Raw genomic sequence first — 21,039 nt, 5'->3', positions numbered from 1 at the left:
TTTACAATAGCACCCCTCCAAAAAATACTTAGATATAAATCTAACAAAATATGTACAAGATCTATATGAGGAAAACTACAAAACACTGATGAAAGATATCAAAGAACTAAATAAATGGAGAGATACTCCATGCTCATGGATAGGAAGACTCAATAGTGTCAAAATGTCATTTCTTCCCAACTTGATCTATAAATTCAATGCAATCCCAATTAAAAGCTCAGCAAGCTATGTTATGGCTATCAACAAACATTCTAAAGTTTATATAGAGAGGCAAAAACCCAGAATAACCAAATCAATATTGAAGGACAAGAACAAAGTTCAAGGACTGATATTACCCAACTTCAGAACTTACTATAAAGCTGTAACAATCAAGACAGTATGGTAATCATGAGAGAATTGACAAATAGATCAATGGAACAGAATAGGGAGTCTAGAAATAGATTTATATTAATGTAGTCAGTTGATCTTTGACAAAGGGGCAAAAGCAATGGAGAAAAGAAGTTCTTCTCAACAGGTGGTGGTGGAACAAGTAGACGTCTGCATGCAAAAAGATAATAGATCTAAAAAAAATAAAATAAAATAAAATTTAAAAACAAGATAATAGATCTAAACAAAAATTTTCATTCTGCATGAAAATTAAATGAATCACAGACCTAAATATAAAATACAAACCTATAAAACTCATAGAAAATAACACAAGAAAATCTAGATGACCTTGGGTTTGGTGATGAATTTTTAGATATAACATCAATGTCATGATCCATGAAAGAAAAAATTGATATGCTGGACTTCATGAAAATTTAAAATCTCTGCTCTGCAAAAGACATCATCAAAAGAATAAAAAGACAAGCCACAAACTGGGTGAAAATATTTGTAAAAGACATATTTGATAAAGGACTGTTATCCAAAAAACTCGAAGAACTTTTAAACAAATAGCCCAATTTTAAAATGACCCAAAGACCTTAACAGACAGACACCTCACCCAAGAATATATACAGATGGAAAATAAGCATTTGCCTCTGAAAAGGTACTCCACATGATATGTCATCAAGGAAATGCAAATTTAAAAACAAAGAAGTACCACTGCATACCTATTAGAATGGCCAAAGTCCAGAATACTGACAACACCAAATGCTGGCTAGGATGTGCAGCAATGAAACTCTCATTCATTGCTCGTAGGAATGCAAAATGGTACAGCTGCTCTGGAAGACACTTCGACGTTTTTTAACAAAACTAAACATACTTTTACCATATGATACAGCAATCATGCTCCTTGGTATTTACCCAAAGAAGTTGAAAAATTATGTTCACACAAAAACCTGTACATGCATGTTTTTTCATAATTATCAAAACTTAGAAGCAATCAAGATGTACTTCAGTAAGTGAATGGATAAATAAACTGTGGTACCTTCAGACAATAATATATTATTGTTTCACCTTGCATTCACTACAGGGACAAAATCAGGGAATCTCTTTATCTCCATATAGCCAATCTGAGTCCAGTGCTCTCCAAACTGGTCAACAAAGCTTGCTTTATCCACCTACTTTTTTCTAGTATCTATCCTTGCCGAAGAACAAATTTGATAGTGTCCAGGCATTTCAAATTGGACTGTGCCACCTGATATAGATTTCCTTTGACTTGATCCAATAGCCAGGCAGGCAGATTGCAATTAGTTGATTCTTTATACATTAAGAACAACCTGGCACCATTTTCCTCTGAAGAAGATGGTGTAGCCAGAAGGATCTAGGGGCTTCAAGGTGTACCCAGAACCTGGAGTTTAGTAGTAAGGCCACTGAGGTAGGGCAGAGAATACCTGTATTCTTTGTCATTATCTAGTACACATACTTGGCACATTATAGGCCATTAAAATAGGAATAAATGAATGGGTTATATGACTTTGTCTAAGTCTCTTTCATCTTTTGGGGCCTTTTCTCTCTCCACTACAAAATTTAAATGTTGGATTGCTTTATTTCTAAGAGCCTTATAACTCTAAAATGGAATGATCTAAGCTAAGAATGCTTTCCAGAAGTCATTCTTACCTTTATATTAAACCCTTTTGAGCAAAATGAAATTGATTATTAAACAAACTACCAAACAAAAATATGTTTAAAACCTAATTTTCCTTTACATATACACTGTAAGAGGAAATTCAGTGGTCTAACCTACCTTAATAACAGCCTCAAATTCCCACTTTATTAGTACAGAAATGTCACAGAAATTTTCCAACAAATTTTCATTTTGTAGTCCTCTAGCTTAGGTTTTTCTTTTCCATTCTTTTCACAACTAAATCTTAGCATGATAATATATGTTAAGATTTGAGATGGAAAAGATTTAAGGATGGCCCTGAGTGGCTCATAGGCAGGGATGAGTGTCTGGTGCGGTGACTCTTCTATCAGTAACAGATAGAAGATGATGGAGAAGATGCTGTAATGGTACTTTCAAGTCACCAGGCGGAACCATCCAGGGTAGATCTAAGCACATCATGAATGCTTTCTAATCCCATCCTACCTTTCTGCATCACCCACAACTACCTTGAGGGCTTAACATTCACTTGTTAACAGTGCAGTGTTCTAAGCTGCTCACAGTTCTGTGTTCCGCTTCTAGCTGTGGTCCCTCACTTCCATTCTTCCCAGGTTTGACCTAGGATCCCACTGTTTACCCAAATGACCTAGATTCCCAGGAGAGTAAAGGTCATAAGTATGAGCTATCTCAGTTCAGCTAATGATCTGATCTAAGTGATTGTCTCTCTTTGCCTTCACTCCAGCTCTTTCTCCTAAGACTTGTTTTTCACACTTTGCAACTTTTCTCCTGGTGAAGGAATGACCCACCAGTATTTCTCTCACATTCCAGTCTTCACTGTCAGTTGCTTTGATAATGTATGGGACACACACATTTAAAGAAATATACTATTATGTAAATATCTCAGGTTAGATATTGGATAAATCAGTACTCTATTAGATAAAGCTCCTTCACTCTAAAATATAGATTTAAAATAGAAATTTGCCTATGTTTTCCTCTAAGAGTTTTACAGTGTCTGGCCTTACATTTAGGTCTTTAATCCATTTTGAGTTATTTTTGTGTATGGTGTTAAAGAGTGTTCTAATTTCATTCTTTTACATGTAGCTGTCCAGTTTTCCCAGCACCACTTATTGAAGAGGCTGTCTTTGCTCCACTGTATATTCTGGCCTCCTTTGTCATAGATTAGGTGACCATAGGTGCATGGGTTTATCTCTGGGCTTTCTATCCTGTCCCATTGATCTATATTTCTGTTTTTGTGCCAGTACCATACTGTCTTGATTACTGTAGCCCTGTGGTACAGTCTGAAGTCAGGGAGCCTGATTCCTCCAGCTCTGGGTTTTTTTTTTTTTTTTTTCTCAAGATTGTTTTTGCTATTCAAGGTCTTTTGTGTTTCCATACAAATTGTAAAATTTCTTGTTCTAGTTCTGTGAAAAATGCCATTGGTAATTTGATAGGGATTGCATTGAATCTGTAGTTTGCTTTGGGTAGTATACACATTTTCACAATGCTGATTCTTCAGATTCAAGAACGTGGTATATCTCTCCATCTGTTTGTGTAGTCTTTGATTTCTTTCATCAGTATCTTATAGTTTTCTGCATACAGGAAAACATAGGCAGAACACTCATTGACATAAATCGCAGCAAGATCTTTTTTGACCCACCTCCTAGAGTAATGAGAATAAAAACAAAAATAAATAAATGGGAACTAATTAAACTTAAAAGCTTTTGCACAGCAAATGAAACCATAAGCAAAACAAAAAGACAACCCTCAGAATGGGAGAAAATATTTACAAACAAAGCAACTGACAAATATTAATCTCCAAAATATACAAACAGTTCATACTCAATATTAAAACAACACAAAACCCAATCAAAAAATGGGCAGAAAACCTAAATAGACATTTCTCCAAAGAAGACATACAGATAGCCAACAAACACATGAAAAAATGCTCAATATCACTAATTATTAGAGAAATGCAAATCAAAACTACAGTGAGGTATCACCTCACACCGGTCAGAATGGCTATCATCAAAAAATCTAGAAACAATAAATGCTGGAGAGGGTGTGGAGAAAAGGGAACCCTCTTGCACTGTTGGTGGGAATGTAAATTGATATAGCCACTATGGAGAACAGTATGGAAGTTCCTTAAAAAACTAAAAAGAGAACTACCATACGACCCAGCAATTCCACTACTGGGCATATACCCTGAGAAAACCATAATTCAAAAAGGGTCATGTACCCCAATGTTCATTGCAGCACTATTTACAATAGCCAGGACATGGAAACAACTTAAATGTCCATCAACAGAGGAATGGATAAAGAAGATGTGGCATGTATATACAATGGAATATTACTCAGCCATAAAAAGGGAAAAAATTGGGTATTTGTAGAGACATGGATGCATCTAGAGACTGTCATACAGAGTGAAGTAAGTCAGAAAGAGAAAACCAAATATCGTATATTAATGCATATATGTGGAATCTGAAAAAATTGGTATAGACCACCTTATTTACAAAGCAGAAATAGAGACACAGATGTAGAGAACAATAGTATGGATACCAAGGGGGAAAGGGGGGAGTGGGATGAATTGGGAGATTGGGATTGACATATATACACTATTGATACTATGTATAAAATAGATAACTAACAAGAACCTACTGTATAGCAGAGGGAACTCTACTCAGTGCTCTGTGGTGACCTAAATGGGAAGGAAATCCAAAAAAGAGAGGATATATGTATAGGTATAGATGATTCACTTTGTTGTACAATAGAAACTAACACAAAATTGTAAAGCAACTATACTCCAATAAAAATTTTTTTAAATAAAATAAAATAGAAATTTGGTGCTATGTTTCAATGTAATGTTTGCTTTCTTAGATTTTGTATTAGAAGTTCACAGATTTTTCGGGAAGAGAGTTAAACTAACTTTCATAAGGTGCCGGCTCAGGATGTACCTTGTTTTATGACATTTACTGATAGTTACATATGTAAGGACATAAACCCTGCGTCTCAGCTCTCTTAAATTTGGTTTGTTTTCCACGGCGTCTTTGTGGTTCCGTGTCCTCTGTTTTCTCAGTGTGTGTTTTCAACACTTTGCACAGATGGACACTATTTAGAATGCAGTGGAACTGAAAAAGTCCAGCAGTCAGATAACCCAGACAGTCTCAACTTCATTCTGTTTTAATACCTTGAATATATTTAAGTCTGCCTCTTCTCTCCCTGAAACAGCAAAAATAAGCAAGGGTGACCTTTACTATTCTGCTTAAGCAGCACCTCTTTCCTTTGAGCCTCCCTCTGAGGATTTATTGGACGTTCCCCCACTAGTCCTATGATCCTTATTTCCTGGATTTGCCTACTCCCATCCTCCTTGATTTGCCTTTATATATATATGGAATTAACAATTAAGGGCGAATTTTAAGTTAATTTTTGTTTCTCTGAAATAATGTGACATATTCCATTAATGTCAGAGCTCTGGTGGCAACTAACATAGATGTTAGGAAAAATCAGAACTCATTCTCTGCATATTGGTAAGAGGAAATACAGTTTCTGCTCTGTACAAAATAGACAAAGTAACAACAAAATGGCTCACGAGAAAGAAAATAAAGAAGGTGACTCAGAATCTTTAATTCTTTTTTGTTCATGACTAAGCACATACAAACAGCTTTGAAACAATATTTTCACCTTTTTGATTCCTGTTCTCATGTCCTAAAATAGTTATAATATGAGCTACCAATTATTGAGCAATTTTGATACATCAAGAACTATGTGTACTAGACATTTTTACCCTGATATTTTAAGAAACTTTCCTGTCATACAGTTAAGCTGTAGACCTGAGATTTCTAACACAGAGTTACTCGAGTCCAAAGCTCATGATCTGGGATACATGGTCTTTCCATCTTTGTTTACCCCAGTCTAAGTGATGAGCTAGGCAGGATGTATGTGATCAGGGATAATGATGGATAGAAATCTTCCAGGGGGTGAGTGGCACAATGGGACAGTCCCTTAGGTTAGAGAGGTGGGGAGGAAATAGGAAGGGAAAAAGACTAGTTCAGTGGCGTTTATGGGAGAAATTATTCCCTTTCTTTATCCTGCCTTCCCAACCCCCAAATTTCTCAACTATTTACTGGAGTTGGTTTTAGAGATTGCCCTTGGTTCCAAACACCTGTTAAAGGACACGTATATTTTAGTGTTTTTGAATACTGGTCTATGGTAAACTTTTTAATGATCCCAGTCAGGAGAGAAAAATATGAGCACTAATGAATTTTATATTAAGCAAAAAACTACCAAATTGATGTAATATCCTATATTCTGAAAGATGTCTATACTGCTATTTTCAAAATCATTGTATTAAAATGTTAAATAAAAAAGTAAAAATTGTTTTTAGCTTTTATTTTGTTCTATTTTTGAGACTGCTTGGAAACACTCTTGGAAATCCTAAACTTTATAACCACAATTCTAATCAAAGTAAGATTTAGAGCAGATTATTCAGAAAGATAAATCTAGCAGGCATGTATGGAAATGGAAGGACAGAAATATAGGTGTTGAAGAGATAACGAAATTATTGCAGTAATCCAGCATGGGGTTGAGAGCCTATGGTTATATGGTAGCAAAGGGAATAGATAGAAGGGATGAAATGTAAGGCATATTTCAGAGGAAGAACCAGTAGGACTTTGTGCCATGGCAAATAAATAGAAGAAAAGAATTGTTAAATGCATGTGGTGCTCATATACTTAGCTCAACAGCTATAGTACACCTAGCCAACTTCCTTGAAGTTAACTCTGTAGCTTCAAATTCAGTGAGACTTCCATATCACCTGGAAAGCAGTCCAAAGTGTTACCTCACTGGGAATAAGTCGTGTTCTAGCAGATTAGTGGCTGACAGTGCCAGGCTTATAGTAAATGCTTAATCATTACCGTTCGCTTCCAGCTATGTGATTTTCTTTCACCTTCACAGCCCTCTGAATGTAACTATGGTGAGCTCACAAATGTGAATGCTGAAGTCAGAGAAGCTAATTTCGCATGAGTAGAGACTAGTTTTACATGGTACAGGGGAAATCTGAATACAGATCAGACAGCATGAGAGGGGAAAATGAGTCCACCCTTTGTCAGAAGCACTACTTCAAGTCCCATTTGGACAATTCATCAGAGAAACAGAAGAGACGGAAACAGTATCCTCTTGCGACCTCATTGGTAAGAATATTCTGCAGTTGATTAAATGAGAGCAAATTGTCAAACATGCACTTGGACCCTACTGTGTGCCAGACATTGTGCTAGGTCTTGGGCATCAGAAAATAAGATACATCTTGCCCCAGAGGAGTTCAGCGCCCAGTGGGCGAGCAAGATAAATGGGAAGGAAACAACATTGTAGAGTAGTACAGAAATTCTTTAGTATGAATCTCACCACTACCAATTTACTGTGTGGGAAGAAACACACAGGTTTTTCTGCTTCATGATCTGTCATTTGAGATAGCCAGATTTATATTACACAGAGACAGCTAAGAAAATTCATTAGAAATAGAGCTGAATTTTATGACACTATAAATTTTCAAAGCAGCCGTGTAAAAATTTCTGTAAATAATCATTTAATCCTGTCTTATATTTACCGAGTAAATTCAGGTATATTTTAATTATGACTAAATCAGGAAAACTCTTGAGAGAGTCTCCTTTGCATTCGTAAATTATTGCCATGAAAGGTATGAGGTTTTGAACTTAAACTGCTCTACAAAGTCAAATCTTTTTTTAAAAAGTATGGGTTTCCATTTCTTACTACCCAGATAGACCAGCAGGTAGATTATTGAGACTAGCCACCACTTAAATTTTAAGTACTAAATCTGTTTGGCTCTAAATGTCACCAGTGTTTGCAAGGCCCTGGCTTGGACACTATATCACACATCTTGTCGCTGTTCTCGCTCAGTAATCAGCAATGACTCCCTATTGCCATCGCTTCAATCTGGTTTTCTTAAACATGATCACTGGCTACTGTCCTGGACTTACTCTTCCTAGGGCCCCCACATGCACTTCTGTCCCCCACCAGTGTCATCTCTGTCTTCAGCACATATACACTACACATCCCTAACCTTACTCCCCACCCAACCCAACACACTACACCTACAGCAAGTGCTTGTGCCAATGCCATGCTTGCCCTTAAATCTCTTTCCCTGGCTTCATTGAAGGGAGAGTGAGGGAATGGAGGATAAATTTTTCCAGCTTCACTTCCCAGTTCTGAGTAAGCTGGCTTCCAGCAGGATTCAGCTAATGGGAGGCATTCCCTGAAGATTGGGGGGCAGAATGAAAGGAGAAACCAGGGTATTTTTTTTCCCTCTTTCTGTGCCAAGGGCTCCTTCTCCAGTGGTTAAGGGCAGCTTCTCTGTGGCTCCAATTCCTGCTCCATGTATTTATATTCGTATGCTATAGGAAAGACAAGTGCTTTATCTATTTAAGCCTCAAAGTCACACCGTTAGTGACAGAGTTCAGATTGGAACAAAGGTTTAATAACTTGTTTATACGTCTGTTCAATTAGATCATAAACTCTTTAGAGTCTGGGTCTATGGGTATCCTTCCTATGTCTCCTTCCTAGATATTTGGCACAGTTGGGAACAGTGTGAGTAGAGACTCGATAATACTGATTGAGTAATTGTATAAGCAGTTTCCAGCCACAGAAAACCTGTCTTCTAAGAGCATGCTTTAACTATTTCAGTTGCTTGCTCCCATCCATGTTCTCTCTTCCAAAGAAGACGTATGAGGGAGGAAAGAATTAGCAGAAGTGAGGAGACGCCACCAGGGTTAGAAATTTTTGACCCTAGGAAAGGATGGCTACCAGGGTTCACATCAAGTAGCAAAGCCTCAAGTTCAAGAAACAAAGCAAAGGTTTGGTTTCAGGAGGGCAGAGCAGAGAAAGATATAGCAACCAGATGGCAGAGACATACCCTGGATAATGTCTTTCTGAGATGAACCATGGAATACTCATAACAGAGCTGAGTCCAAAGAAACAAAGCTCGGCAGGAATGAGAAAAGAATGCAAGTCCCAGCCAGCTGGCTTAAGTACAGTACAAGATGCCTGGCAGAGTCGTGACCTAGCAGAGAGAAAGAAATTCTGGAACCCAAAAGATTGGACAGACTATCTTCCATGGGAGTGGCCAATTGTTAGTGTTACTAAAACTCACACCAAAGAACTTAATTCCTTCCAATATTTTAGCCATTTGACATAAAGCTATACAAGACTCGATAATACTGATTGAGTAATTGAGTAATTTACAGCCACTGGTAGGGGTGACATTACACCCAGCTCAGCTTCATTGCATTATGAGCACAGCTTGCATATGGTATCTGATTTGTAGCTGGGCCTGAGGGTAGGGGCTGACAGCATCCACTCTACTGGGAACTATATGATCTTTTATTAGATTTTCTTTCTTTTTCAAGGGAAATATGGCATATTTCCAAGGAATCTCATAGTTACTAGCATCCATTTAGTTGGAACAAAATAGAAGATTTGCCCTGAGAGATTACTGGAGATGTTGGGACCTACCTTCCAACTTCTTCTTTCCAAGAAAGATAGTCCATTATTTCCCCCCACCTGGCCTTGCCTTCCTCTTCTTGTCTCCTTCCCATCAAGATAATAAATTTATCCCTTGCCCATTTAAGAAGAAAGAGGAAAACTTAGAGGAACTGGCTTCACAGCTACAAGTAAAGAGAGAATATGAAGGAGAGAGAGGTCAATAAAAGCAAATTCAGCAGCAAAATTATTTTTCTCCTGGCTTATTGAAATATAATTGACATATAACATTGTGTAAGTTTAAGGTGTACAATGTGATGATTTAATACACATATATATAGCAGAATGTTTAGCACAAAAGTTTGTTAACACATTCTTTACCTTACATATTACCATTTTGTCACTGTTGCTTTTATTATGATGAGAACATTTAAGCTTTAGTCTCATAGCAACTTTCAACTATACAATACAGTATTATTAACTATAGTCACCAGGCTGTATCTTTTATCCCAGGAAATTATTCATCTTATAACTGAAAGTTTGTGCTATTTGACCAAAATCTCTTCATTTCCCTCACCCCTCAGTCCCTAGCAATCACCATTTTACTCTCTGTTTCTACGTGTTCAGCTTTTTTAGATTCCACATAAAAGTGAGGTCATACAGTATTTGTCTTTCTCTGTCTGACTTATTTTACTTATTATAATGCCCTCAGGGTCCATACATTTTGTTGCAAATGACAGGATTTCCTTCTTTCTCATGGCAAAATAATATTCCATTGTATACATATATGACCTCTTCTTTTTGCATTTATCTATTATGGACACTTAGGTTGTTTCCATGTCCTGACTATTATGAATAATGCTGCAATGAACATGAGGGGTACAGATATCCCTTTGAAATGGTGATTCCATATAATTCCAGATATATACTCAGTAGTGGAATTGCTGGCTCATAATGGTAGTTCTATTTTTAATTTTGCGGGGAACCTGCATACTGTTTTCCATGATGGCTGTACCAATTTACATTCCCACCAACAGTGCACAAAAGTTCTCTTTTCTTCACACTTGTTATCTCTTGTCTTTTTTACTATACCCCTTCTAACAAGCATGAGGTGATAGTTCATTGCGGTTTTGATTTGCATTTCCCTGATGATTACTGATGTTGAGCAACTTTTCATGTACTTATTGGACATTTGTATGTCTTCTCTGGAAAAGAGCCTATTCAGGTCCTTTGCCCATAGACCTTTTGCCAATTCAGGTCTGTAATAGAATTAATTATTTTTCTTTTGTTATTATATTGAGTTGTATGAACTTCTAATATGTTTTAGGCATTAATCTCTTTTCGGATACATGGATAGTGGTTACCTTGTCTTGCTCCATAGCTAGCCTTTCAGTTTGTTGTTTCTTTTGCTGTGTAAAAGCTTTTTAGTTTGAGCTTCCCTGGTGGTGCAGTGGTTGAGAATCCGCTTGCCAATGCAGGGGACACGGGTTCGAGCCCTGGTCTGGGAAGATCCCACATGCTGCGGAGCAACTGGGCCCGTGAGCCACAACTGCTGAGCCTGCGTCTCTGGAGCCTATGCTCCGCAACAAGAGAGGCCGCGATAGTAAGAGGCCTGCACACCGCGATGAAGAGTGGCCCCCGCTTGCCGCAACTAGAGAAAGCCCTCACACAGAAACGAAGACCTAACACAGCCAAAAATACATAAATAAATAAAATTTAAAAAAAAAACTTTTTAGTTTGATGCAGTCCCACTTGTTTATTTTTATTTTTTGAAGCTATTTCTGAGTTTATTATTTCTTTGAATTTATAAATTTATGTACAGGTACTTGACACTATGTTGAGTGTTTCTCAAAGTGGAATCCAAGGACCATCTGAAAAACAATCTGGAGAAAAGCTTATTAAAAATGCATATTCCTGGACTTCAGCATGTTTCATTCACACATACCGAATGAGAATTCTCAGAATGAGAATATTCGCATTTTAATAAACTTCCCTGGTTGTATTTATGCACACTACATTTTGAGAATCACAAATGTAGAGATGGTTGGGGGGCGGTGCTATTCCCGTGTTCCTGCCAAGATCAATAAAGAAAGAATTTATGTTTTCTTTGCCACTTGAAGAAATTTAGAATAAGCATTCTAGAACATTCCATGACCTTTACTTTCAGGAAGTAAGGAGGAAGTATGTCTTTTCTGGTGAAATGAGGGAAAGTCCAAAAAGTCCATTGAAAAAAGGCAGAATCACCAAATTAAAATGAAATAAGCATAAAAATGTCTCTCTTATTTTCCTTTCTTTAACCATTACTATCTAAAGGAGAACAATTTTTTTCTCCTCCTCTTTCGACATTCACTAGTCAACTGACAGAGACAGGAACTCTCCCTCAATGGGGAGGTTTGCAATCTCCAGTGAAATGGTATTTATTTATTTATTTATTTATTTATTTATTTTATTTCTTAACATCTTTATTGGAGTATAATTGCTTTACAATGTTGTGTTGGTTTCTGCTGTAAAACAAAGTGAATCAGCTATATGTATATATATATATCCCTATATCCCGTCCCACTTGCGTCTCCCTCCAACCCTCCCTATCCCACCCCTCTAGGCGGTCACAAAGCACCGAGCTTATCTCCCTGTGCTATGCAGCTGCTTCTCACTAGCTATCTATTTTACATTTGGTAGTGTATATTTGTCAATGCAACTCTCTCACTTCGTCCCATTTTACGCTTCCCCCTCCTCGTGTCCTCAGGTCCATTCTCTATGCCTGTGTCTTTATTCCTGTTCTGCCCCTATGTTCATCAGAACCATTTTTTTTTTTTTTTTTTTTTAGATTCCATATATATGTGTTAGCATGTGGTATTTGTTTTTCTCTTTCTGACTTACTTCACTCTGTATGACCAACTCTAGGTCCATCCACCTCACTACAAATAACTCAATTTCATTTCTTTTTATGGCTGAGTAATATTCCATTGTATATATGTGCCACATCTTCTTTATCCATTTATCTGTTGATGGACACTTAGGTTGCTTCCATGTCCTGGCTATTGTAAACGGTGCTGCAATGAACATTGTGGTACATGACCCTTTTTGAATTATGGTTTTCCCAGGGTATATGCCCAGTAGTGGAATTGCTGGGTCGTATGGTAGTTCTCTTTTTAGTTTTTTAAGGAACTTCCATACTGTTCTCCATAGTGGCTGTATCAATTTACATTCCCACCAACAGTGCAAGAAGTTTCCCTTTTCTCCACACCCTCTCCAGCATTTATTGTTTCTAGACTCTAGATTGTTTCTAGATTTTCAATGTCCTTACTCATTATTAATCTGTTTAGATTTTCTGTTTATTCATGATTCAGACTTGGTATACTGTATATTTCTAGGAATTTATTCATTTCTTCTGTCCACCTTGTTGGCATATAATTGTTCAGTGTAGCCTCTTATGATCCTTTGATTTTTGTGTGTCAAATGTAATGTCTCCTTTTTCTTTATTACTTTTATCTGAGTCCTTTCTCTTTTTTTTCTTGGGTAGTTTAGCTAAGATTTTGTCAATTTTGTTGATCTTAAAAAAAAAAAGCTTAGTTTGATTTTTTCCTATTCTTTCACTATTTTCTATTTCACTGATTTCTGCTCTAGTCTTTATTATTTCCTTCCTTCTGCTAAGTGTGGGCTTACTTTGTTCTTCTTTTTTAATTCCATGAGGCATAAAGTTAAGTTGTTTATTTCATATCTTTCTTTTTCTTAATATGGGCATTTATCATTATAAATTTCCCTCTCAGAACTACTTTTGCTGCATACCATAAGTTTTGGTATGTTTTATTTTGTTTTGTTTTGTTGTCTGTCTCAAGATACTTTCAGATTTCCCTTTTGATTTCTTCTTTGACCCACTGGCTTTTCAGGAACATGTTGTTCAATTTCCAGGTGTTTGTGAATTTTCTAGTTTTACCCCTGCTATTGCCTTCTAGTTTCATTCCACTGTGATCAGAAAAGATACTTAATATGATTTCAGTCTTCTTAATTTTGCTAAGACTTGCTTTGAAGCTCAGCATGTGGTCTATCCCGGAGAATGTTCTGTGTGTACTTGAGAAGAATGTGTATTTTGGCGCTGTTAAATGGAATGTTTGTTTATGTCTGTTAGACCCATTTTGTCTATAGTGTTGTTCAAATCCACTGTTTCCTTATGGGTTTTCTGTCTGGATGATCTATCTAATGTAATGGAGTATTGAAGTCCCCTACTATTATTGTATTTTTGTTTACTTTTCCTTTCAGTTCTGTTGGTATTTGCTTTGTATGTTTAAGTTATCTGATGTTGTGTGCATAAATATTTACAGTCTTGGCTGAAAAGAAAAAGAGAGAGAGAGAAGTGGGAGAATGGGGGAGAGAAGGGTGTTAGAGGAGGATCCATGAACTAATAGATGAAATATAATTATGGCAGTACAGCATCAGAGTGCAGTTAGATTTATGAAACTTGGATTTAGTAAGGACAGCTTTTCTTTAAGAAAGGAAGTAAAAGAGTAAGGATGGGTGTGATGAAGAAGAGCTTGGTAGAGTGATGAAGGACAATGGAAAAAGTTAATGTCTATGTCCCCTCTAAATGCTTTTCACAAAACTTATGCCTTATTAGCCTCTTCTTAGCACAAATACAGCTTATCAAAATAGCATTAATGCAGGTTAACACTCCATTTTCTCTTAGACTAATTTCCTACCTTTTCCTTCCTATGCTCTGTGTTATGGGGAGCTACATTTCCTAGCACCTCTTTCCTCTGGCCTCATGGTAATTTTGACTAGTTGGTGTCATTGGTAGAAGAAAGGAGGACAGAAGGAAGGGATAAGCCAGGGTATTTCTTTCCCTCCCTCTCTGTCTTCTTCTTATGGTGTTTGGCAGCAGATATATCTTCACTAGAGTTCAAGATCTTAAAAAGCTGTGTTCTCTGCTCTCAACCAGTAACTCCTATCTTCTTCTGGCAACTTCCAAACAGCCCTTGCTTTTAGAGTCTGGAATCATTTCTCTGTTATCTTCCTGCTGTTGCTAATCTATAAGTTGCCTCAGCACCTCCTATTGGCTTTTTAAAAAAAATCATTTCTACCCCTGTATAACCAATTTCTTGTATTAAATTTACTCTGTTTGAAAACGATAAAGTGTTTCTCTTTTCCCAGTTAGATGCTGACTTATCAAGCATCCAGCTCCTCTAAACCATTTATATGACCACATGTAAGGTGTGATCCCAGTGCCAAAATAGATTAACCTTAATCAAATGTCTTCTGTCTGAGAAACATTCTCAAATACAGTACAGCTAAATTTTTTTCCAAAACAAAGACTAACAACTATTGTAATTTTTTCTTTTTAGAATCACTATTGATAATTGATTATGACATTGTATACTAGATTTTTAAATAATTTTTCAATTATTGATTATAATTAACCAGTTATTCCACAGAAGAGTATAGAGTACTATTTCTAGATAGATCTCTAATCTATAAATAATAGAAGTTTGTGGTTTATCTTTATTTTTAATTGTCCTAAATATTAAAAAAACTTCCTCACTCTATAGCATACTGTTACTGCACAATCACATGACAATAAGAATATTCTTCATATTGTTACATAATAAATAATAATGCAATTTGTCCCTTAGGACCTAGTATAGGAATCTCTCACACAGCAAGGCCAATCTGCTTATAAGTCTCTTGAGGTGAGACAAAGAAATCCTCCAAAAGGGCTGGAATATTTCAAATTCCCAAGGGAAAATCTGAAAGGAAGGAAACAAGCATCAGTGAGGTGTCAGTGATGCTACTTGAAGAAAAGAGAGGAAACACTCCATTTCCTCGAGTCCCAGGATCCCTGGCTAAGAAAGAACTTGAAAAAAGTCAGTTGTCTTTTCTTCTAAATTGTTGACTGTGGGATTTGTGAGGTAAATCTCTTCTGTATCCTCCAGGGAGTCTTCAAAAAGTTGTATTTTACTCATGTTTTTATGCAAGTAAATTCAAAGTGAATTTTACACAAGTGAACTCAAGCTGATAGAAGAAAACTGATAAGTGAGGGACAGCGTTTAAGAGAAAAATGTGTCTAACTGAGCTTCCATGAGTATGTTGTCTACTTTGTGCTCATATGAATTTGAACTTATGAAATGCTCCATAAATAGAAGACTTCACTCATTCGTCCAGATGGTCATCTCCTGTCCTGAGATGTGGTGTGGACACGTGTGCATTGAGTGTGTTCAGTGTTCACTTACTTCTAGAGTTAGAAAATTATTAAGTCAGACTAAAATATTCAAGTGAATTTTGAATTTATGCTATGAAGTTGTCTTGCAACACTGGGATTCAGTCGGGTTTACACAGATCTGAGGAATCAAGAAGCAGGAACAAGGTCACAGGAGGGATGATGGGAAGTACTGGCATAGGTCACTTTTCCCATGGCCTGCCTAGGGCCACAAAACGGATTTCTTTTAAGAGTACATTTTCTTATAATTTTCTGGGCACTTACATGCTAACCTTAGGGTCTAAGAAGTTCTCCAAGTACATTTATTTCTCCTGTCCAAAATGTGCATGCTCTGTGTGTAAGAGTAGGCTGATGTGTGGGGGGAAGCTGCACTTTCTGAGAAAATACCTCTGCTTTGTAGGCCCAGAGACAATATTTGGTCAGTGACTCAAGGTGGTCAAGCCCTGAGAACCTGACTCATGCGGGGCAAAATACACAAGAGACTAGCATTACCCAGCGGAAAACAACTGCCACAGTGACAGCAGATGTAGGACAAACACATTCTTTTCCTGTCATAAGCAGCATGGGAAACTATTGAAAAATTGTGAAGAGTCTCTGTCTTAGAGATAGAAAATACCTGAACACTTTATTGTCAATGCACTTTTCCCCCATAGGCAGATCTAAATGTGAATTGTGATGTTCCTTTGTTAACTTTGACTCAGAACAAGGGGAGTGAGTGCTATTCTAGTATTGTTTGAAGGCTCCTTCTCAAAAGGCTCTCTCTTCTGCACTTCACTCTGTGAGGTGGCAGTAAGGGCATACCAAAATGATTTGGGTTAATAAGTACCAATATATTAATGAAGCAGAAAAAAATGATACACACACACACACACACACACACATACAAAAACAAGGAATAACTTCATGTAATGCTTCATCCTAACAGACTGGACACATCTCATTTGTGAGGGCTATTAAGTAACCAACATTGCTATGTTTTGTTCCCATCTCTCAGATTACAATTTGTATGGGTTTCCCCCTTCATGTTGGCTCTTCTGTCTTTCATGAAACAAGTTCCAGTTCAAGCTGGATATTTGGATCATAAGGTGGGCCACACCAATGAACAATTATTTTAATGACATTTCCCTGGTGAAGGTTTGCAGACATGCCCTGACCTTCTAGTTATTTTCTTGCAAATCTTCTGGCTTCTGAGTCATTGTTTGTACTATCAAGTTAATGAAGTCATTAATGTACAGTCATTCCTAATTTATAGATAGTGAAAAATGAGGTATAGAATGCTAACTTTCTAAAGCCACAAGATAGCAAAGCTGATTTCTAGTCCATTTGCTTGTGGAACAAAGTCAGGGCTCTTTCCAGTGCCTAACACTGCCTCCATCAATGTCTGAGCCCCCATTGCTCTGGGCATGTATGTGAAGGTTTCCTCTACTGCCTTAGCAGTGGACCTATATCCTTCCAGGGTGAGTTATGTTGGGATAATCATAACTGCCCAAAGCTCCTGTTAATTCAGAGGTAAGAAGCTTCAGTATGAATTCTTGAGAAAATTTCCAAATGCTTGCTGAGAGTATTAAACATTCTGTTACATGATACAATTAACTTCTACCACCATGTCATGTCTCTACTGGCAAACTACTTTGTAAAGTGCCTTTACGTCCCAAGTTACTCTACCACTTAATAGCTCTGTTGCCTTGAGAAAGTGATTTAAACTCCCTAAGCTTTAATTTCTTCATCTGTAAATACTGGATAAAAAAGGTCATTATATCAAAGGTTTTGTGAGCTTTAAATGAAATCATGTGGAGAAAGCTCTTGACATGGTTATAGAAGTACAGGTACTAGGTATAGAAGGAGTGGTAGAAGTTATGGTAATTTTAGTGGAAAACACTAAAATATTATTATTGCAAATACTCTTATACAAATCATCTCATTGTGTCTTTATAATAGCTACATTATCTCCATATTACAACTAAGGAAGCAGAAACTTGTAGAACTTAAATGACCTGCTCAAGACCAGGTTAATAAGAGATATTTGACTTTCCTGCAATAGATACATACAGATGTTAGACTCTAAATAATTTAACATAATAATATATATCTGCGTAGTAATACTTATGTTCCTAGCACTGTGCTAAGTGCTTTATATGTTACCTTAACTCTCAAAATCACGCTCTAAGGGAGATATTTATTATCATTATTTACATATTAAAAAACTGGGGATTAGAGAGAGTAAATAGTTTGCCTCAGATAATATCTGGGAAATGGTTAAGGCCAATGCTTGAACTCAAAGCCTGTGCTCCTTTCAGGGGGTCTCACTATTTCTAATTAATGTAGGTAGCCCCCAGTTTCCATGTCTATAAATTTTAGGGGATGCCTACATTGTAGTACTATGTGAGGATGAGATAAGATGAGATAACATAAAATAAATTAGAAGAAGGTCGGGCACATAATAGACAACAAAATGTTAGTTCTCTTCCTCTTTATTTGAGAGAACAGTTGTCCAGAGAGAGGAGAGGAAGACAGGTGCAGAGCCATTGGCCTTATCTCTCAGTGACATCTGCAGGCAGCTCAGTGACATTAGAATCAGATTGTTCTTTTGTCAAAAGGACCACCACTCGGTGAGCTCTGTACATAGATCAGTTATGGAGGGAGGCAGTGACGTATCAGGTGCGGAATGCATCATAAACTTCCAGATTTAAATGATGCAATTCTAAACTTCTTCAAACTTTTGTACTACATTGTTACTCCTATACTCTTACTTTTTCTTAGAAATGCTGAACAACTCTTCAATAGGTGAAACTTAACTTTTAAAGACCAACTATTTATCACCATTTCTAAATAGCAAAATGCTCTATCAATGGTGAAAATAATGTTTCATCTCCATTGAGGATAGATAATTCCCTTTTAAAAGACTCTTTCCGAGCTTCCAGGTTGGTGAACCAGTGGAGGTGCTGGGAGAGTGGCATATTGGGAGAGTGGCATATTAGGGAAAGGCATGGAAGCTCCACACCCTTTCCCCATACCTTGTCCTAATGCATCTCTTCCACATGGCTGTTCCTGAGTTATATTTGTTTATAATGGACCCGTAATCTAGTTTCCGTATATGGTACTCCACACAAGATAAATCAGGCAGACTATGCACTGGATACCCAGTGCATAAAACAAAACAAAACAAAACAAAAACAAAAACAAAAAAAAACTTTCCTTGAAGTATAATAACTTTGTCAGTCCAGTGCTAACATCACTGATGTTAATATTGAGATACTTTCTCTGGAATTGCATGTGATGTATCGCTGTTTAAGAAATCATAAATAAAAGGATTAACACAGCATCAAGAGTCTGAATACTGGTGTACGTTACTAAAAATTGGTATATTAATCAGTTTTATTAAATTCTTACACAAAGAATGGGTGTTTGATTCAGAATTTCGTTTTCAAATGAAATTGAAATTTCAAACAATATTGAGTAGAGAAGCATTTATATGGTCTCGAATGTTAAAAAGAAACTGATTATACCTTTCAAGTGTTTATTAAGGAATTACTTAATAAACTATAAGTCACTATGCAAGGATACATGCATACAGACATTAAACAAAAATACAATCCCAGGCTTCAAGAGCCTGATCATTTAGTTGTATGGGAGACCAGAAAATAAACTAATCATCACTTTGCAGGATGTGAGGAGTTATGCAGAGCTGGGAAGGAGCATCGGGGGAGACACATAACTAAAAAAATAAACTTAGGGATGAGGGGACTTGGAGGGTTTCCTGGAAAAGCTGATGTGGAACAGCTTTCGTCCGGCAAAAAAATATATATATATAGAAAAGTATATACTAGACAGAGGGAGGAGCATGTGCAAGGAGGTAGGAGGCAGTAGCTTGGACGGGCATCAATGAATTAATAAAATGATTAAACCTGGGAACAGGATGAGATAAGAAGAAGCATATAGCTTGGGGGAAGATAGGGAATTTAAATTGTTGGAAGTAATGAGGTGCCAGTAGATATGTTGTGTGAATAAGCTTCATAATAAACTTCATGAAACGTCCACGGGGTGAGTGGATGAAATGAAGTGGCCAGGAATACAATTGGAATAGAGAGGGTCAAGGAACGTTGATGATGGAGTATTCTATGGGTTAGCATGTGCACACTGATGTCCTCCACGATGTCAGAAGTTCTTAGTGGTGCAGATAAAGACTGTGATCCTGGTGTCAATGATAAACGTTCACCCTCTCGGCTTCTAGGAGCCAATGCTTCACAGCTAAATTAATTGGAAATAGTGAAAATCTGTGATCTTGAAACTCAGCTATTTCTGCTCAGGGAGTCTCCTGTGATTTCCAGGTAGAGCTCACTCTCAGCCCCTTCACAACTATTTCCAACCTTCAAAATCCAACTCCAGTCTTTTACTGTGTAAGCTTCCTCCTCATTCTCAGCAGGTTTCCTTGCCTTCTGCTTTCTAGGGCCAAAGTGAGGTCTACAAGCAATAAATACCTTGATATCTTTCTCCCAACTAAAAACTCATCTGCATCTACACTCTCCTCTTTGTGTCTCACTTTCCTCAGCTATAAAAATGGAGTAATAATTACACACATCTGACAATGCTTTGTGGGGAAAAGTAAATAATATGTAATACTGAGGCAGGTGTGTCATGCAGTGATCAATACTTAATAGTCACCATCACTGCTATTATTATGGTTGCTGTCCAAAGCTGATCCCAACATTTGTCCTCAAAGTCCTATCCCAGGCGGCCTCCTGGGGGATCTCACTTCATCATTTATCTTGTCTCTCTCCTGTATTTTCCAAATTTTCCTCTCTAGTAGCTCTTTCCTCTCAGCATAGATCAGTTCTCTCACATCTGAAAAAATCTTCTTCCTCTACATTGATTCCTCTCCTCAAGTCACCCCCAGCATTTTTCCTTTGCTTTACATTGAGTTCTCTGAAAACTATTCAGAACCTGCTGTGTCCACTTTCTTCCTTAATATGAAACCACTACACTCTGGCCCCTTCCCTGCAGAAACCAATTTTCAAAAGTTACTTATAGCGCAGCTCCGCGGGGCGGCGGCGGGAGCGGCCATGGCGCACATCACCATCAACCAGTACCTGCAGCAGGTCTATGAAGCAATTGACACCAGAGACGGGTCATCCCTTGCAGAGCTGGTGTCTTTCAAGCACCCTCATGTTGCCAACCCACGGCTTCAGATGGCCTCTTCAGAAGAGAAGTGTCAACAAGTTTTGGAACCCCCTTATGACGAAATGTTTGCAGCTCATTTAAGGTGCACGTACGCGGCGGGGAACCACGACTTCATAGAGGCGTACCAGTGCCAGACCGT

Source organism: Eschrichtius robustus, chromosome 11, assembly GCF_028021215.1.
Source record: "Eschrichtius robustus isolate mEscRob2 chromosome 11, mEscRob2.pri, whole genome shotgun sequence".
NCBI classification, from domain to species: domain Eukaryota; kingdom Metazoa; phylum Chordata; class Mammalia; order Artiodactyla; family Eschrichtiidae; genus Eschrichtius; species Eschrichtius robustus.
Note: the sequence above shows the minus strand (reverse complement) of the source record.